We start from the raw sequence: 14,397 nt of genomic DNA on the forward strand, positions 1-14,397 counted from the left end.
ATGGAACATGCTTAATAAATATTTGGTAAATGTTAAAAGAAGAAGAAGAAGAAGAAGAATCAAAAACCCTATGCTTTTACAAGCAGAGAGAGAAGAGGTCCAAAAAAACACAAATGCTCTCAAATGCTGTGCTGAAGGTTTGAAACTATATTTTTTGATCGATGGAAAACTATTGATTTTTTTTTTTTTTTTTAAGAATTGGATAACAAAATCTCAACTGGGCTTATTTTGTTGGTGCTTTTTGTTTGCCTGTTTTATCCACATGCCATTCTGGTGGCCCTATGGCAGATGGCCCTGGAGGACCAGTCAGGAGGCTGGTGCATAGATGCAAGGAACTGTGTGGAGGGATAATGAGGATCCAAAAGGGAACCACAGCAGTGTGGGTGGAAAGGAGCAGGGAAGGCAGAAGATAAAGGCAAGAAGGGACAAGACAGCAAAACCAATTTTCTTCTCACCTAGTTCAAAACAAAAATCACCAGATCAATAGAAAAGAAAATATAATTTAAACCTGAAAAGAAGGTTTTTGTGTTTTCTTTCTTTCTCTCTCTTTGTTTTTATTTTTTTATTCTTATTTTATTTTATTTTTTTAAGTGCTTGAGGCATGGCTATGGTTTACAATGCTTTGCTTCCTGGGTGGGGGCAGGGGATGTTGGGGGAAGCTGACAGCCATAGGCAGGGAAAGTAGGCATTGAGTTTTCAGTATTTCAGAAAAACAGTTCCTAACTGAACTGTGGTGGGTGAGGAGTTGCTCTTTTCATTAATCCTTTAGCCTACTCAGAATCTGAGAAAGAATTTATAAAACAAATATATCTAAGTCATTCTGATAGAAAGATGGAAGTGTTTCTATCTCCCCAACTTCCTTGGTCTGTTGAATAATTGTAGTCATACTACCTTATATAGGAATAGAGTAAAACTAAAATGCGTAAATTACCTAGCCATGTGCAAAACACAAGTAACTTGTATTTGGCCAACAGGAATGCTTTCCAGTTTATTTATTTATTTTTAAATATTTTAAATATTTTACTTATTTATTTGAGAGAGAGAATGGAATAAGAAAGAGAACAGCTCATGACCTGAGCTGAGGATGCTTAATCAACTGGGCCACCCAGGCACCCCTGTTTTCCAGTTTAAAATTACTTTTTTTTTTTAAAGATTTTATTTATTTATTTGACAAAGAGAGATCACAAGCAGGCAGAGAGGCAGGCAGAGAGAGAGAAGGAAGCAGGCTCCCTGCTGAGCAGAGAGCCCGATGCGGGGCTCGATCCCAGGACCCTGAGATCATGACCTGAGCCGAAGGCAGCGGCTTAACCCACTGAGCCACCCAGGTGCCCTTAAAATTACTTTCATGGGCTTTATCAGAACGAATTCTCACAATGAAGTGGTGAAGAAATCAGGGTATTTCCCCCTCTTTACTAGTAACCAAGGTGACTTGCTCACATCATAGGCAAACAGCACCATGAATCAAACCCATCTGCAAGTTGAGGTATGCTTTCCCACGGCACATGCTATCTAGATGCAGAGGGTCGTGCTACTCAACACTTGGTATTTGCCACAGCCTCAGGCTTGTCATATGCCATGACAGAGCTCATGGTCCTCTACACTCAGCACCATCGTTGATAACTGTTTCTTGAAAATATTCAGATTCAAGAGCGGCAGGCTACTGCCGCCATCTCTAGATGCACCCAGCAAAGGTGACAAATGGACTCCAGGACTGGTGGAGGGGCTTGAAATGACTAAATGATTGCCTGTTTCTTTGTCTCTTACCCATGAAGTACTCCAGCTTGCCTGAGCAGGGCTGTGTCTTCCTCACTCTGTGCCCTTTGCTTCTGGGTCTTGCTGGCTGCCCCCGCGTGTGTGGTAAGAGCGCAGTTGGCTTTTGAGCTGAGGTGATTGTTGGGATATTTGATCTCTAACAGGGCAGAGGTATGAAAATCCCTCTTTCATTTCTATAAATCATACCCATCCTCCCAAAAAGGCATTTTTAGTAGCACATTAAGTGACTGAACAGAAACACCCTTCTGTCCCCTTAGTTCTCCAGAGGATTACTTCAAGTTATCTACCTGCTGATTGTTTCTCTTCCTGCTCCTATTATCTATTGAAAACCATTGGTGTTTAAGACCTACCTGATGGGTTTGTTTTTCAGCAGGCAAGGGGACTCTACCTCTGTCCCTGAAACATCTGTAATGAAACACATTTAATTATAGGGCCAATACAATACAGCAGCAGGGCTTTTACAGATCAATTAACATGCAACTCAAGATTAACAACAGTAGAGAACTAATTCTGCTTTCCATTTGGGTTGTAGGCTGCTTAAGAAATAGTAGTAGAAAGGTCAACATCTTTTCAGGAATATTTAATCAGAAGCAAAGGAAGTTTACGCAGGTGTCTTGGTTAATTATGAGAGAAGGGACATTCTATAAGAGAGGAGGTTGTTGAAGGCAGGCCACATTCTCTAGGAGACCTTTCATGTTTTTTGTCTTTCTAACCTCAAATCCACTCCATTCTTTTAGCCATACTCTGTATGAGTTATATACACCTTTTCATGTTCCTCTGTAGTCATTCAAAACTATGTCTTCTTAACCTATTATCATTTGCCCATCAACTCTGGAGGGTAGGGCCCTTTAATCTGTTGGTTTTGAGACTGAGTGGTGGTTGTGGGGCCACAGTGAGTCCTCTGTGCTTCTTACTATGGGTTAGAGCCACACTATGGATGTCAAGGACTTCCATGTTGGGGTTTGGTGGCATGGGATGTTAGTAGAAGTACTCTAGACTTTGGACAGATCTGCTGCTTTGAAGTTGTCTTATTATCTCTAATTTTGAGTACTTCACAGAATGGACACTCCATACATTTTGAAAATGATACCATGCCCTCCAGACTGAAATTTTTCTCTAAACTCAAGGAGCTCTCTTCCTTTTCTCCCCTTTCTGTCTTTTCTTGTTAGTGTAAGGAAAGAGAGATGACAATTCATATATAAAGGCGGTAAAAGTGATGCTGAAGAAACTTCACCCACACCTTTTCCCATCCAAATAATTGTCCTCATGCATCCAGGTCAAGAATGAAAGTGTTAAAGACACTCATCATGACTTCTATTTCCTTGTGTTTTACTTAAACTCAGTTTCTGTAGGTCATGAAATTCAATTGTATTTCCTGTTTCTTCCATGTTGTACCGGCCAGTGAGTTTGGGATGAAGCCCTTTCCGAAACTTTGTATCCCTCTCCGTACCTGCACGGGGTAAACTGTACCTCCACAGATGGGCTTTCAGTGCCATCTGCTAAATAGTCAGTCATCTGTTGCTTTGTGGGGCTACTGTTTCCCTGTTGAGTTCCTATATATACTCAGTTCTTTTTCTGAGTTCTTGTCTATTCCATTGGTCTATTTTTCCTGGGCCTGTCCTATACTGTTGTATTATTCTAGTCTTAACACATGTCAAGAAAGTTTTCCTTTCGTGTATGTGTGTGCTTTATTACTTGTGACTGTGTTTCTGGCTGGATCTCTATATCATTTTTCTGTCCAGTAGTGTTGATAGAGCACATGATATGGCTCTCATGGTTTCGAAAGATTCTCAGAAGCTATCCTGGACCAAAGGATCCTTAATATATTTTCTTCCTCTGTTGTTAGATTATAAACCTCTAAGAACTGCAACATTGGTGCATCTTTTGTTTCCCTGTAAATTGCCAGGCATAATGTCAGAGGCAGTTAATTAAGATGTTTTTAAGGATAAAAAAATAACACCACTTACCATCTCACCATATCATTCTAAATGAAAGAGAGTCTAATGATTTTTGTGACTGTGAGTAAATTGTGAGTCTGTTTTCTCATTTGGAACTCATTTCATTCAGAGAGGTCTAAATCACGGTGTACCCTCTAACTAAGCTGAAACAGTTCAGACCAACAAATAATCAGACAGATAAACAAATACGCAGACTAACAACAAAAATACCATGCACTGAACAGTCTCCTTAACTTCATGGGGCTTGAAGACTCACGAAGAACTCTAGATTCATTAAAATGGATTCAAAGCTCTGCAGAGAGTATTCCCCTGGTCAGGACGATCTTCCCTGTGTTCCCACAATTATGTCAGTAAGATGTTTCCACGAAAGTGAAGTGAAGACAAGGCCAGATATCCTTTCTATTCTTTTTGGTTCATTCTGCCTCTTTGGTGGAATGCAAAGGACAGAGTTGAGCCCAGGACTCTGCTGTAGTAACTCAAAGCATTTGGAATTCCAAAGCTTAGAATTCTAAACATGGGACTCTCCCTTAGCACTTTCCACTCAGCATATAGATTCAGTTCAGCTCCTCACTGTCCCAAGGGGGAGACTCTGGTGGCTTTATTAATGCTTCTCCTATGAATTATCCATACTCGCCCCTCTGCTCCACAGTGGTGAACTCTTTAGGGCAGGAGTGATGGCCCTCATTCTACACCCTGCCTTGTTTAGAAGAGTGACCCACAAGATGGGCGTTTGAGACCTATTTGAAGGAATGAAAAATTAGATGAGTGGATGAATTGTGATAAAATCACAAGTGATAACTTTTACTTATGCTAGGTATGTTTAGCCCAGCCCTTTTAAGACAGGAATCCTTTGGCACCTTGCTTAGCATCCCAGGATGCTAAGGTAATTTGGTTAACACTCAGCATTGACATGTTTATTTTATTTTATTTTTTTAAGAATTTGTTTTTAACTGTCATTTTTTTTTTAAGTTTTATTTATTTGACACAGAGAGAGAGCGCAAGTAGATAGAGCAGCAGGCAGAGGAGAAGGAGAAGTAGGCTCTCCACCCCTGATCAGGGAGCCCAATGTGGGGCTTGATCCCAGGACCCTGGGATCATGACCTGTGCCAAAGGCAGCCGTGCAACCGACTGAGCCACCCAGGCACCCAGCATTGACATGTTTACTATTTCCATGTGAATTCATGCCTTTTTGCATTCATGTTAATTAATTCAACAAGTATTGATTTAACATCTACCATGAGCACAGTATAATATCTGAAAGGTGCACAAAAGTTGTGTATAGTGGAAATAAATCAAAACACGTGAGCATGAGCTCTTGGGTCAGATTGTCTCAGTTCAGATTTTACCCTGTTACTTAGAAGAACAAAAGTTTGGAGAAATCACTAAAATGTTCTTTGCCTTAGGCTTCTCATGTGAAAAATACTATTTTTCTCATAGAGTTATTGTAAAAATGTAGTGAGATAATGTGTGTGTAAAGCCTGGCACATTTTAAACATATAATTACTAGGTGCTAGTATTATTACAGTTTGACCGGAAAAACTCTCAGATTTAGATGGGGAAATAAAGCATAGCTGGGATAGTTTACTCTTTTGGAAAAGCTAAAGGATATCAGAGATGTTTTAAATTATGTATGCCTACATTGTGTCCTTGAGCAGAATTTGCAGACTCCTCAAAGGGGTCTTCTACTACTGAAAGATGAGTATTCTTCTCTTAGTGGATGCTCTTCAACCAGGTGATCTCACCCATTTTATATCTTAGAAAAGATACCAATCATGCAATTTCCTGCTCTCCCTGCCCATTTTCTTTGTATCTTCTGTATCTTCAGGGAATGAGTGAGACAAAAATCAGAATTTTTCATTCTTAGGGAACGTCTAGTCTGCTATGTTTATAAACCACAAAAAGGAAAAGAAAAATCAAACAAATAGTGAAAGCTTAAATGCTTAGACCCTTACATGGATGAACGTGTCATCCTCAGAGGCTTCCTTTTCTTGTGGCACCCTCAGGGATTGGGGGGAGGTGAGTACATGAGTGTGTGAGTGTCTGGCCCACACAAATGCATGGGTGCTGCTTACTGCCTGATTTCACACTCTTCCTGTTTCATGCTATTTCAGCCCAAGACAAGATGGATGTCTTTTCTAAGCAGTTTCTTTTTTGTGAAGGAGTGTGTGGGTTGAGTTTGAGAGTCCTCAGGTTTCTGCTATTACACTTGAAAGGAAGAGGGTCACTAGGGGAGTGGAATTTCAAGTCTCCATGGTCAGCAGGAAGAGGAAGAAGTTCTGTACAGAATTTCCTATTGTTGATTTTGGAGAGCTCCATGGTGTGCTCTGTGCAGGATCAGGGATGTGATGAGCCAGACGGACCCCATGGGCCTCATCAGAGCATCAAGTGTTTCCAGCATCGGCAGCCAAGTGTCCTTAGTGAGGCCTAACCCGTGTTCTGCAGGGCCTTGTTACCTTTTCCGAAAGAAAAAAAATGATCTTTGAATGCACCTAAATATGTGATTGGTGCATTTTTCTGTTTTTTAAAATTTATTTATTTATTTATTTTTAATTTGGAAAATCTTGAATGCACTTTTTTTTAGATATTTTATTTACTTATTTTAGAGAGAGAGCACATGCTTGTATAAGTGGGGGAAGGGCAAAGGACAGGGAAAGAGAGAATTTCAAGTAGAATTTCTGCTGATTGTGGAGCCAGACACAGGGCTCCATCTCATAACCCTGAGATCATGACCTGAGCAGAAATCAAGAGTTGGCTGCTTAACCCACTGAGCCATCCAGGTGTCCCTTGAATGCTCTTTAACTCTGCTTTTAATATATTTAATGGCATAAAGTTGAAACAATGAGAGGAAGACCATGGGTGGGCTTAGACCTGAGATGGATGAGGAGGAAGAGGTGAGTTTTTCTCATTATTATCATGCTTCTTTTTTTGGTCTTAGCTGCCCATTGACTAGGTGGGAGGTGGTCTGCTCTTATGAGCTGCTTTTTACATCTGATGGTTTGCAATGTTCTCTTCACATTTTCTATCCTAAGGAATCATTCATATGCCCATGTTTTCATAGATTCTTCCTTTGTTCCTTTCCGTTTCCTTTTTTTAACTATAGGAGATGGGCACATTGGTTAACACACAGATAATTTAGAAGAATGCTTCAGTGTCTCTCCCCCACCCCTCACCCCCGCCTGGTCCAGGAGTAACCACATTCACAAACGAATAGATCCAATTAATAATCTTTGTCATGCCTCCATTTCTAATTTGCAGAGGAAAACAAACTGGTGTGGAGAGTAGTATTTTGCCTCAAAAAGAATCCCAGCAAAAAATGTCCCACGTGATAATGCCACTCTCATTTCCATAATTCTGCTCCCTCTGGAGCACAGGTACGTTTAATTTCTCACAACTGTTACTTAAATGAAGAGCAGCATGAGGAATACACAGAGAATGAAAAATATCCACGTGTGTGGGTGGTACATGGCCACTAATCTTTCCTGACATTTACTTTCACTCATGAGCACAGGGGTGACCAGCCCCACCAGTCCTAGATGCTGAAGATAAATGTCAGCTCCAGCCATTGGAAGCTTTCTATGCATACATGCATATTGGAAATCAAATATATTTGGCATATCACACACTGAGGCTGCAGTGCCCATCCTTCAGGAGTGCATTGATTACTCTCAGCCACGCCACTCACAGCCACCACTTGAGAGAGCGGGAAGGTGGTAGAATAGCTTGCTGCTTTGTTCATGGAAGAAAAAAAAAAACAACTAAGCTTAACTGTTTTCACATCGTATGCCTTTGGTGCTTTCTTGGTCTCCCCACATGTTGTGCTGCCAAATTTCCCAAGAGCATCTGCTCTTCCTATTGTGAAAACAGGGAGCTGGGGCATGTCTTGCAAGGGGGATTCTACCTCTGCCAAATAGTTGTGTACATTTTAATTGTCCTCAGATTGGGCTCTATCAGTTACTCAGGTGCACACTGTTTCTTCAGCCCTGGGCAGCCACAGTCATAGCATTCATGAGCAATTGCTTCCCTCATATAAAGGATAAAAGGGTTTTGGTTTTAAGGCCTTGCCAGTTCATTGACTAATTTACTCTTAACGCTGAATATATAAAGCCATTTCATGGTGAGCATCGTGTTTGGATGACATGGTTAAAGCCTGATATGAATATACCCTGTAAGGTATGGGATTGTAAAATAAAGTCAGAAAGAGGACACTTTGTTTCTTTTGACAAGATACTATAAAAATCTGATGTCTAGTGAAGATCTGAAGCAGGACCTTTTGTAATTCAATGCAGTTTGAATTTTCAGGGGAAAAAAAAAAAAAAGCAGGGATGAGGGGAAGCCATTAACAACACAGGATACTGTGACTCCTGAAATGCAAGAACAGCCCAAAATAATTTATGAAGAAAAATCAATCATGAGCTAAGGAGAAAAGAATGCTGCAAAGATAAACACGAAGTCAAGAGGTACTGTCAGTGGAAGCAGCTGGAGTGGTGTCCAAGGAGGAGGGTCCTTTTTCGAGAATGACCCATGATCAGAAAGGAAAGGAGGGAGTCATTGAAGTTAGGCTTAGGTGTAACTTCTGGAATGTTAAGAATGAGAGCACACATCATTTATTCAGTAGAGATGAAAAAAGTATTTTGAAAATAGATGTGTGTCTCATACTCCTTAATATGAAGTGTGGATTGTCTAGGGAAGGAAGGAGAGCATAACCTGGAAAACCTGGAACAAAATCATAATAAACTGAATCTAGAAAGCTCAACAACAGTAATGATTTGGATGTTTTATCTTATCACATATTTTCCTTCAAAACCGTAATAGACTCACAGAATGTTTACAGTGGAAGTGCCTTCAGAAACAGCTAGTGTGGTGGTTTTCAAATGACTTTGGTCAGACCAAAGTCTCTGTTCTGGACAGATCAGATCTGATATTGAGAAATTAAAGCAAACAAACAAAATGAGAGGGAAAAAAAATAAGTGAGTGACTTTCTCTTGCTAAGTTGCTGATGAGGTTTGAGGCTCTTTCCTCTCTACCTGTGTCTGCCCCGTAATCCCCCATGGCAGAACCTCAGGGCTCCATGGAATAGGTTTGTAACCCTATTTTTCCTGGTGTTATTTCCAAACTCAGTGTGTGTATACTCTACAAAAATGGGTTTTCTTAGTTTAATAAGTTTGTAACGCTGCTTATATAACTCAGAGCTTGGAGGATTGCAATGCACATGAGCACACTGAAGGCTGTGAGGAATCCTTTGGTTTTGAAATGCATTGATGTATGTTTGACCTAGTTTTTTGCCCACATACTTGAGTGTACCTGCCTGGGGAATCCTTTCTTCAGAAACACCCACTAATATCTGTGGCAAACAAAGTCCCCTAGAATGCAGGTTAAGAAACACACATTTTTTTAGGGTTCCGGTTTAATTCCCTCATTTTTCAAAGATGGGTACTGAGGCTCAGAGAACTGGCCAATTATATAACCTGTTCTGGGTGATATAATCGGAAGCAGAGTTAGGAACTGGGTGTAGGACTCCTGAATCCATGAGGCTGAGGGGCTTTTCAGATACATTCTCTTCAATATTTCTACATGTCCATGGGCAGGTAGTAGTCATAGTCTGTTCGGTCCCTGCTGTACAGTATGACAAAGAAAGTCAAGGTCACCCAAACTCTAGTATAATCCCCCCTCCTGTGCCCTGGTTTGCTTCCTGGGTGCTAAATCAACTCATTTCCCTGATGAAGGGAAGAGGTAGGGCTGTCCATTTTTAGATATTAGGACATGCGAAGACAGATTTAAACTAAAGGAAATGTGTGACGGCATTATTAACAATTGGCATAGTAATCTCATAAGGTTTGACAAAACCAGTGTGCTTTCACAACCCTCTGTAGTAACTGAAGGTGTTTTCCTATGTTGGTATTAGAAAATTGGGCAGACCTCGGGATGAAGTATATAGCCCATGTGAGCTATGGAGATGTAGTGAAAGGGAGCTTTAGGAACCTCTCAACTGCCCACGCTTAATTAAGATCTGATCAGGCAGCTTCTTTGTGGCCATTAATTCCTTGTCTGGTAATCTAATAAGGGGTTATTGTTTGAAGCCCTTTGAGAGACACTCGCCTCATTATTAACTCAAAGGTGCCCAGAAGGCGGCACTAAGATGTCATTCTTTCTTCCCAAAAGAGGGTATGACATTGAAAGATATCTCACATCCCCTTTTGACAGTACTTTACACTCAGACATTATGGTTCAAACATTCACAAGTCTGGAGATGTGATAGGAACTGGTGACATCTAATTACTAAATGGCAATTAATGATAATAGACTTTTGTGAATTTGTAGGGCAATTCTCTACAAGGGACTCATTGCTCTTTGCGTGTATTGATTAATATAGATGAACAGGTTGTGGCAGAAAGGTAGCTTTATAGTTTTATTGTTGATGAGTAAACTGAGTCATATTCAAATTGCCTTGGACCAATATACTACAATTAATTGCTTGCTGACTCGAAACCATGTATATTACAGTTTTAAAATTAATTGAGGAGGAATAAAATTAATTTTAAATTTAATTGAGAAACAAGGTCTGCAGAGAAGTGGAGGGAATGGATGTTCAGAGAAAATTCAAGGCATTATTAAACTCTTTAGATACCTTAGGTACATCTACTTACATATTTGTAAAATAGGAATTGGTAATATTTGCTGGATTGGTAGCCAGAGCTTGAACAGTAGGTGAGCATTGCCAAAGTGATATCTGGCATATCCAGATTAAGGTTAATTTAGTATCTCTCCATAGAGCCCCAAAGATATTGGATCTATTATCAAGTCAAATTCAACCTGGGTGGTGGTGTTCCATTGGTCCAAGTAGAAATAACCAATGTTTGTTCGCAAATGCCTACTTGATAATGGAAATTTTAATTAAAACCAGGAAAGCGAATTATGTAATCTCTATTGATCCCACCCAAACACCCCAACTTGTTTTATGATTACTGTAAGTCATTAAAAAAAAGAATTTAAACAAATGAATAACTACTCAAATTTTAGCATTCTATATAGAAATTGATTGAGTTTTCATTACACTTGAAAAAGCAAATGGGAGATCACCATTATTTTATACATTATTTCTTTTTTTTATACGTTATTTCATTTGCAAGTATTTAATGAGCACATATGATGTGCCAAACAGCATGGTGAGCCCTGGACTTAGTAACAGAAAGACCTTTGATTATGACCCTTAAGATGCTCAGTCTGGTGGTCAAAGGGAAGTAAATGAGTAATTACAAACCAGAGTGATAAATTCTACAACGGATGTATGAGCAAGTTGCAAGGGTTATTGGGGGAAAGAAGTATAAGAGTTTTTTTTTTTTAAGTTAATTTAATTTTTTCAGTGTTCCAAGACTCATTGTTTATGCACCACACCAAGTGCTCTATGCAATACATGCCCTCATTAATACCCACCACCAGGCTCACCTAAACCCCCACCCCTTCCCTCCAAAACCCTCAGTTTGTTTCTCAGAGTCCACAGTGTCTCATGATTTGTTTCCCCCTCCGACTTCCCCAGTTCACTTTTTCTTTCCTTCTCCTAATGTCCACCATTTTATTCTTTATGCTCCACAAGTAAGCCAAGAGTTATTTTTTCAAGTAAATTCAAGAGTTAAACTGCAAGCCCAATGTATGTGTATCAGAATCAGAGTCTATATCATTATGGGAAATGTTTTGTACTTAATACTTACCACTTGTCCTTATTTCAAATTAACTTCATAGTTCTGCAGTTTGCACCTTCGGTGGGGGAGAGAAGAGTACGTGTGTGTACGTGTTTGTGTATTATAATAAGTATAAGTAGCTTGATCATTTTACAACCTCATCAACCCCTACAGGGATCTATTTGGTTTGGCATAAGGGAGGGATGTTGTAGAAATTCAGTAAATATGACTCAGCCTTAAGTTTAAGGTGAATGATTCTCTAATAGTTTGGGCCCATTAGCCATGCCCTGCATCTTTTTACTCTGTATCGTAAAGGCTATGTGTTGAAGCATGGAGAAGAAAGAATTAAAGTTTCTGATGCCATGTTCCAGGTTGCCTAGATTTTGAGTAGGCAACAATTTTTCCACCAAGAAGCTCCCGTACAGCTGTGTGAGAGTACGTAGCTTTCTGGTGAACTGTGTGATGCCAGCTGGATGCCCCCTGTGACCATTTCCCTCACTGTTTCTTCAGGTTTGTTCTGGAGTGGTCTTGATGAATCTCTGCAGGCACTTCTTCCCCAACCAAGGCATGATTCATTGGCATGAAGCGAGTAAAATAAAACACTTTTATAGAAATGTTCTGCTTACCCTGTGTTCCCTGGCACCTCGGCAGGGTCTCCGTGGCAAGAGAAGACCAAAGGGGACACACATCATCTTTGTGTTTTTTTTTTTTTCCCTCCTCTGTTAGAATATCCATTATTTGTATGTTAGGATAGGATTTGGAAATTATTCTAGTTCATTTTTGATAACCCTGCGTACACTCTAGGGGCCTGCAAAAGAGAGGAAGATAAAGAAAAAAATTACAGCTTGCAGTTAGGTCAGAGACTGCCCATCTGCCTAAAGGGATAAGAAGTCTATGAGGAACTATTGAGGATGGTGGACAGACACTTTCAGAAAGCATCACAATGTCACCATGCAAAGGGAAGTCTTTCATGTTTGTTTTGTACATAAGAATTGCCCTGATTGGAGAAGAGTCTGCAGTTCTCCTCAGTGTGGGGTTTCTTTGTCATAATGGCTGAGAGAAGGCCTGGGGAGTAAGAGAGTAAAGAGAAAGAAGGAACAGAGATGCAATGAGCTGGAGGAAGGAAAAAGAAGAACTATTGCATGGATGGAGGGTAGGGAGGGGTGGTATAGGGGGAGCAGATGGGGAAATGGAGCAGATGCAGTTGCTTCTTGAATTGCAGTGCAAGAGGATCTGCCCAGAGGAGAGGATCCTTCCAGCCAGGGGGATCGCCCTATGAAAAGCAGACAGTCTGCTTCTTGAATGCATGCCCTTTAAAGCAAGCAACTGGGGACATATAAAATGAAAGGAAGGGAGGGTGGAATAAAGGGGAAAATTGTTATAGTTCTTAGACAGATGATCTTAAAGGGTGGTGATTTGGGTTCTTTTATTCATTACACATCACAAAAGACCCAGGCTGAGTTGCCCATGGTTTTAAAGTCTAGGACCCTATTAAAACCTTTCTTATTAGTAACTTGGCACTTTGGAAAACTCACTAAGAAAAAAAGCCAATTTAATCAAGGCAAGATTTAACGCAAAGAAAGAGCCTGATCTTGCCTTTCTGCAGAAAAACTTTCAGGATCAAATGGCTTATGGTTTTCATTTACCTAAAGAATCCCTGTGGAATTAGCAGTTGGAGGGAGGGGGTCCTTTCATTTGCTTGCAGGGCACACCCAGATTCTGTTTCTTCACACTGAGTCCTGACTGCTTCCTTAGCTCTACAAAGAAAAACAAACAAACAAAAAATTAAGTTCTGCTGTATGGAAGAAAACCCATGACCTAATGGGGCAAAACCAAATATATCTAATATCTGAATGTAGAATGAGATCGTTTGGTTTATCTTGACCCTAATAGATTCCTTTCTTAATGACTGGTAGTGTATCTTCAATTGCCAAGTGTGGTACAATGTGTGGTACAATGAAGGGGGATGCTGGCTTTGGAGAGACAAAAGTTTGAGCCTAACATCTGTGTTTGCCATCTCTGTAAGTTACATAAAATAAGTTGTCTGAGCCTCATTTTTCACATGTATAAAATGGAGAGCATAGTACTGAACTTGCAAATACAGTAACATCATGGAGTTAATGTAATATAAGCTTATGTATTATTCACTGACCCATCTGAGTGTTTCTGATTGTTGGTGAGGAGAGAGGTTCTGCTCCACACAGTCACTCTAGTATCCAGGCTAAGAAAGGTTGTGTTATCTGGAACACATGGCATCCAAGTGGCCCCAAGAATTACCTGCTAGCCATAGGAAGAGCAAACAGCACAGAGGAACACACTTGGGGGGGTTAAAGGTAATCATGGTGCAGGTCATTTTTTCTCACTTTCCTTTGGTAGTTACTCAGTCTGCCTGGTGACAGAGCCTGAGAAAAGGAATCTAGCTGAATGCCAAGAAAAAATAAATAAATAAATAAAAGAAATGGATTTTTGTGTGCAGCTAGCAACTGTAGCTACAATATTTTCACCAGATACCCATTTTATACGCCTCTTCACATGTTTAGAACATATACAGGCCCAAGTTAGACAACTCAGAATTCAATCCAACTATTATATCTAGCTCAAAGCCCAAGATCACTTGGTGATACATACTCCTTTTCTTCATGACTAGACATGGCTTTTTCAGGGAAGACTAAATAGATTGCTATGCCTTGTACCAACATCCTTTTTAATGGGTTTGTAGGATAGGATTATAAAAGAAAACATTTGAAAACTTTGGAATTTGGAGAAGAGAAGACCTAGAGCTACAAAATAGTTACCGCTTTGTGGTGGTGGTAATGCGTTTGTCCTGGCAGTTGGAGACATTCCTTACTTAGATACTGATTCTCTTCTCCAGGAGGAACTTTCTTGTCTGTTGTTCCCTGGGAAGTTCACCCACCGTGTAATTCTTTATTCTGTATCTTCCCTGGCCTCGTCTAACATGGTCATTGTAGAGCACTTCCTCCTTGGGGCTG

General features: G+C 40.2%; 1 protein-coding gene across 7 annotated transcripts in view; it reads left to right on the top strand.

Annotated features, from left to right (window-relative positions):
• NTM (neurotrimin) overlaps positions 1-14,397 on the top strand; it is a 967,921-nt gene that overhangs the window by 614,172 nt on the left and 339,352 nt on the right. The gene's annotated exons all lie outside the window — the stretch shown is intronic.

This window comes from Lutra lutra, chromosome 10 (genome assembly GCF_902655055.1).
Source record: "Lutra lutra chromosome 10, mLutLut1.2, whole genome shotgun sequence".
NCBI classification, from domain to species: Eukaryota; Metazoa; Chordata; class Mammalia; order Carnivora; family Mustelidae; genus Lutra; species Lutra lutra.